Source organism: Oncorhynchus gorbuscha, unplaced genomic scaffold (genome assembly GCF_021184085.1).
Source record: "Oncorhynchus gorbuscha isolate QuinsamMale2020 ecotype Even-year unplaced genomic scaffold, OgorEven_v1.0 Un_scaffold_599, whole genome shotgun sequence".
NCBI lineage: Eukaryota > Metazoa > Chordata > Actinopteri > Salmoniformes > Salmonidae > Oncorhynchus > Oncorhynchus gorbuscha.
The window spans coordinates 80001-86094 of NW_025745433.1; positions in this window are offsets into that span (position 1 = coordinate 80001).

A 6094-nucleotide genomic window follows, 5' to 3' on the forward strand; every position below is an offset into this window, starting at 1 on the left:
TCCAATAAGCAAAGAGAAACGACAGTCCTTCATTACTTTAAGACATAAAGGTCAGTCAATCCGGAACATTTCAAGAACTTCTAAAGTTTCTTCAAGTGCAGTCGCAAAATCCATCAAGCGCTATGATGAAACTGGCTCTCAGGAGGACCGCCACAGGAAAGGAAGACCCAGAGTTACCTCTGCTGCAGAGAATCAGTTCATTAAAGTTAACTGGCTCTCAGGAGGACCGCCACAGGAAAGGAAGACCCAGGAAGACCCTGGAAGACCCTCTGCTGCAGAGGACACGTTCACCTCAGTTAACTGCACCTCAGATTGTAGCCCAAATACTGTATATACTTCACAGACTTCAAGTAACAGACACATCTCAACATCAACTGTTCAGAGGAGACTGGCGTGAATCAGACCTTCATGGTGGAGTTGCTGCAAAGAAACCACTACTAAAGGACACCAATAAGAAGAGACTTGCTTGGGCCAAGAAACACAAGCAATGGACATTAGACCAATGGACATTAGACCGGTGGACATTAGACCGGTGGAAATCTGTCCTATGGTCTGATGTGTCTCCGAATTTGAGCTATTTGGTTCCAGCCACGGTGTCTTTGTGAGACGCGATGTGGGTGAACGGATGATCTCAGAATGTGTATTTCCCACTTGATGATGCGGAGTCATCAATGAGAGTCATCAATGAGAGTCATCAATGAGAGTCATCAAGGCAAAAGGTGGTTACTTTGAAGAATCTTTTTGATTTGTTTAACACTATTTTGGTTGCTACATGATTCCGTATGTGTTATTTCCTAGTTGTGATGTCTTCACTATTATTCTACAATGTAGAAAACAGTAAAAAATAAAGAAAAACCCTTGAATGAGTAGGTGTGTCCAAACTTCTGACTGGTACTATATACACACACACTGTGTACCATAATAAACATTTCTATATTTTAGGCATTTATGTTTGCAGAATTATGTTTGTTTTCTCAGTTATCATATTCAGTATCAGGTATAGCAGGGATTATCTCTGTGTTTTCTCAGGAATCATATTCAGTGTGGAAGGGATTATCTCTGTGTTTTCTCAGGAATCATATTCAGTGTGGAAGGGATTATCTGTGTGTTTTCTCAGGAATCATATTCAGTGTGGAAGGGATTATCTGTGTGTTTTCTCAGGAATCATATTCAGTGTGGAAGGGATTATCTCTGTGTTTTCTCAGGTATCATATTCAGTATAGTAGGGATTATCTCTGTGTTTTCTCAGGAATCATATTCAGTATAGTAGGGATTATCTGTGTGTTTTCTCAGGTATCAACACATTCAGTGTTTCATCATCCCAGTGATTACAGCTAGCTGTATATACGTCCCAAATGATACCCTATTCCCTACGTAATGCACTACCTTAGACCCTATCCCCTACACAGAACACAAGGACTGGGCTCACTCACACCTCCTACACGCTAGAGTCCACGGTAGTTTGGCACGGAGCGTACGTCCACCTCGGCATTCATGGAATTCTGATGCGGTCGTTGCTGCCTCTGCAGTCTCGTTGTAGCAGGCCACGTTTAGAGGGTGGATACAACTTTATCAGCAATGTCATCGTACCGGAAACCGTCGGTACACCCTCACACGTTGTTCGGCTCCTCATCCTGAAATGGGTTGTTCCGTCCGGGCTCTTCATCTCGAGCAGGGTCGTTCCCTTTGGGCTCTTCATCCGGAGCAGGGTCGTTCCGTTCGCTCTCTTTCCGAGCAGGGTTTCCGCTTGGACTCTTCATCCGGAGCAGGGTCGTTCCGTTCGCTCTCTTCATCTCGAGCAGGGTCGTTCCCTTTGGACTCTTCATCCCGAGCAGGGTCCTTCCGTCCGGGCTCTTCATCTCGAGCAGGGTCGTTCCGTTCGGGCTCTTCATCCCGAGCAGGGTCACACTCATCCGGTCCCCTCTCCCCAGACGTGGCGGCAGTGTGTGTGGCTGAGAACTGCCTTTTGGCACTCATAAGGAAATAATAAGAAAATAAAAAAACACATGATAGGATAAATATTTAAAGCACTTCTACACTAATGCTTTAATTAATACATTTACAATAAACATGAGGACATGAAGACAAGGATTACATAGAGGCATAGTCACACTCAGGTGACACACACACACAGATAAATACAAGCACACACACACGTGACACACGTGACATACACACGTGACATACACACACACACAAACACAGACAAACACAGATAAATACAAGCACGCACACACACACACACACACACACGCACACACACACACACACATCCGAGACGATAGTAGGTTTTGTCTAACTCCTGCCCTCAGGCTGACCCCCTGACCCTTGACCTCTCTCCCACTTCACCTAAACACAAACATGGAGGTCACAGCCTCTCCCAGACCGCCACGTTCAACCAGGAGACAAGCTGATTGGTCCGATGAATTAATGAACACACGTAGCCTGTGAGTATGCAGAGCAGAGTGGGGTCAAGCGACGTCGTGTCCTGTCCTCTTGTCATCGACGGACGTGGCGGACAGCGTTGGCGTCCTTAAAACACGGTCTCTCACTGCGTCCTAAAGTGGCACCCTATTCCCTATGTAGCGCACTGATTTTGACCGGAGTCCATGTGGATTAGGGTGCCTTTTGAGACAGTGCCCTTGTGTGATGCTGACGTGGTGATTCTTATTGATCTGTTCACTGCTGGTCCGCCGCATTCTGCACTTCTGGACTAATCAGCCGCATTGTAATGAGGTCAACAGAGAGACAAATCATGGAGTCCAAAACGGCTCCCATTTCCCCATAGGGAGCTGGTCAAAACTAGGGCTCTAGGAAGGGAATAAACTACCATAGGGCGCTGGTCAAAACTAGGGCTCTAGGAAGGGAATAAACTGCCATAGGGCGCTGGTCAAAACTAGGGCTCTAGGAAGGGAATAAACTGCCATAGGGCGCTGGTCAAAACTAGGGCTCTAGGAAGGGAATAAACTGCCATAGGGCGCTGGTCAAAACTAGGGCTCTAGGAAGGGAATAAACTGCCATAGGGCGCTGGTCAAAACTAGGGCTCTAGGAAGGGAATAAACTGCCATAGGGCGCTGGTCAAAACTAGGGCTCTAGGAAGGGAATAAACTGCCATTTGGGACAAAGATTATAAATATGAGTAGCCTGCTAATCTAATAATCTCTCAAATTAAGAAGAGAACTAGATTTATAATAATCTATCAAACTATGATAATTCTATTCTGTATTTGTTCATTTATTTGTTTTCGGTTAGTTTCTGTTGGTCAGTATTTTGTTATAATGCTTTGTTGTAAACTGCTACAGTATATTCAATTGAACAACTTAATCAAACTGAATCTCAGAGCACCCTGAGTTCTTCATAGGACGTAATCAGGGCATATCTCTATAACAATTAACATGTGAGACCCATTACCATCGTATTGTTATCTCGTTATGTAATATCCTTAAAAACACAGACATAACAACCTAACAGGCATCTTTTTTTGAAGAAGAAATCAGGAACTTTGCTTTCTTGTGTTCCCAGAGAAAATACAGACTTTTACTCAGTGAGATGTGTGTGTGGGCTGGAGCAAAACCTCTGCCAACTGTTTCTCCGCTCGAATCACATTCTCTTCCAAGGGATTGGTTTTTAACACGATACATCAAAACGCTAATGAATAATGTAAGCACATGAACTTAATTTCAACCCCGTACACGGCGAAAAGGAAAGATTACAATGTATGTGTTGCTTTTTGGTCGCCTTAGGGATTGTTGGTAACATACAGTAGCACGTATTCAGACGCTAACCCTCTCGCTGGGAGGTGACCTTGGATACAGGTCATGAGGTTCAATCAGATGTAACTCTAATGTTTCTTTAGTTATAATATTCAGAGGGACACAAGGTCACATCCCTCCTGCAAAATATATTTAGAATGATGGATATACTGAAGTCTTCAGGTTCTGTCATATTGGTGAGGTCAGCCATACTGGTGAGGTCAGCCATACGGAAGTCTTCAGGTTCTGCCATATTGGTGAGGTCAGCCATACTGGTGAGGTCAGCCAGTACTGTGCAGCCGTCTTCATCGACCTTGCCAAGGCTTTCGACTCTGTCAATCACCATATTCTTATCGGCAGACTCAGTAGCCTCGGTTTTTCGGATGACTGCCTTGCCTGGTTCACCAATTACTTTGCAGACAGAGTTCAGTGTGTCAAATCGGAGTGCATGCTGTCCGGGCCTCTGGCAGTCTCTATGGGGGTGCCACAGGGTTCAATTCTCGGGCCAACTCTTTTCTCTGTATATATCAATGATGTTGCTCTTGCTGCGGTCGATTCCCTGATCCACCTCTACGCAGACGACACCATTCTATATACTTTCGGCCCGTCATTGGACACTGTGCTACCTAACCTCCAAATGAGCTTCAATGCCATACAGCACTCCTTACGTGGCCTCCAACTGCTCTTAAACGCTAGTAAAACCAAATGCATGCTTTTCAACCGATCGCTGCCTGCACCCGCATGCCCGATTAGCATCACCACACTGGATGGTTCCGACCTTGAATATGTGGACACCTATAAGTACCTAGGTGTCTGGCTAGACTGCAAACTCTCCTTCCAGACCCATATCAAACATCTCCAATCGAAAATCAAATCAAGAGTCGGCTTTCTATTCCGCAACAAAGCCTCCTTCACTCACGCTGCCAAGCTTACCCTAGTAAAACTGACTATCCTACCGATCCTCGACTTCGGCGATGTCATCTACAAAATTGCTTCCAACACTCTACTCAGCAAACTGGATGCAGTTTATCACAGTGCCATCCGTTTTGTCACTAAAGCACTTTATACTACCCACCACTGCGACTTGTATGCTCTAGTCGGCTGGCCCTCGCTACATATTCGTCGCCATATGGCTCAGGGCATCTACAAGGCCAGTAGCTCCGCCTTATCTGCTGCCATGTGACTGTGTAACGATCATTCCTAAAGCCAAAATTCGCTTTGAAGTGCCTGTGAGACTTTTATCTTCCTCACCAACTTCAAACATCAGCTATCTGAGCAGCTAACCGATCGCTGCAGCTGTACATAATCTATTGGTAAATAGCCCACCCATTTTCACCTACCTCATCCCCACAGTTTTATTTATTTACTTTTCTGCTCTTTTGCACACCAATATCTCTACCTGTACATGATCATCTGATCATTTATCACTCCAGTGTTAATCTGCTATATTGTAATTATTTGCCTACCTCCTCATGCCTTTTGCACACATTGTATATAGACTCCCTTTTTTTCTACGGTGTTATTGACTTGTTAATTGTTTACTCCATGTGTAACTCTGTGTTGTCTGTTCACACTGCTATGCTTTATCTTGGCCAGGTCGCAGTTGCAAATGAGAACTTGTTCTCAACTAGCCTACCTGGTTAAATAAAGGTGAAAAAAATAAAAATACTGAAGTCTTCAGGTTCTGCCATATTGGTGAGGTCAGCCATACTGAAGTCTTCAGGTTCTGCCATATTGGTGAGGTCAGCCATACTGAAGTCTTGAGCTCTTCAGGTTCTGCCATATTGGTGAGGTCAGTGATACTGAAGTCTTCGGGTTCTGCCATATCGGTGAGGTCAGCTATACGGAAGTCTTCAGCTCTTCAGGTGCTGCCATATTGGTGAGGTCAGTGACACAGATTTCTTCAGGTTCTGCCATATTGGTGAGATCAGTTATACTGAAGTCTTCAGGTTGTGACATATTGGTGAGGTCAGTGATACTGAAGACTTCAGGTTCTGCTATATTGGTGAGGTCAGTAATACTGAAGTCTTCAGGTGCTGCCATATTGGTGAGGTCAGTAATACTGAAGTCTTCAGGTTCTGCCATATTGGTGAGGTCAGTGATACCGAAGCCTTCGGGTGCTGCCATATTGGTGAGGTCAGTGATACCGAAGCCTTCGGGTGCTGCCATATTGGTGAGGTCAGTGATACCGAAGCCTTCGGGTGCTGCCATATTGGTGAGGTCAGTGATACTGAAGTCTTCAGGTGCTGCCATATTGGTGAGGTCAGTGACACTTATTCTAATAGTTTTTAATATTTTTGGGTTAATTCTCAAAAGTTTGAAGGCCTCGGGGATCGACTTGT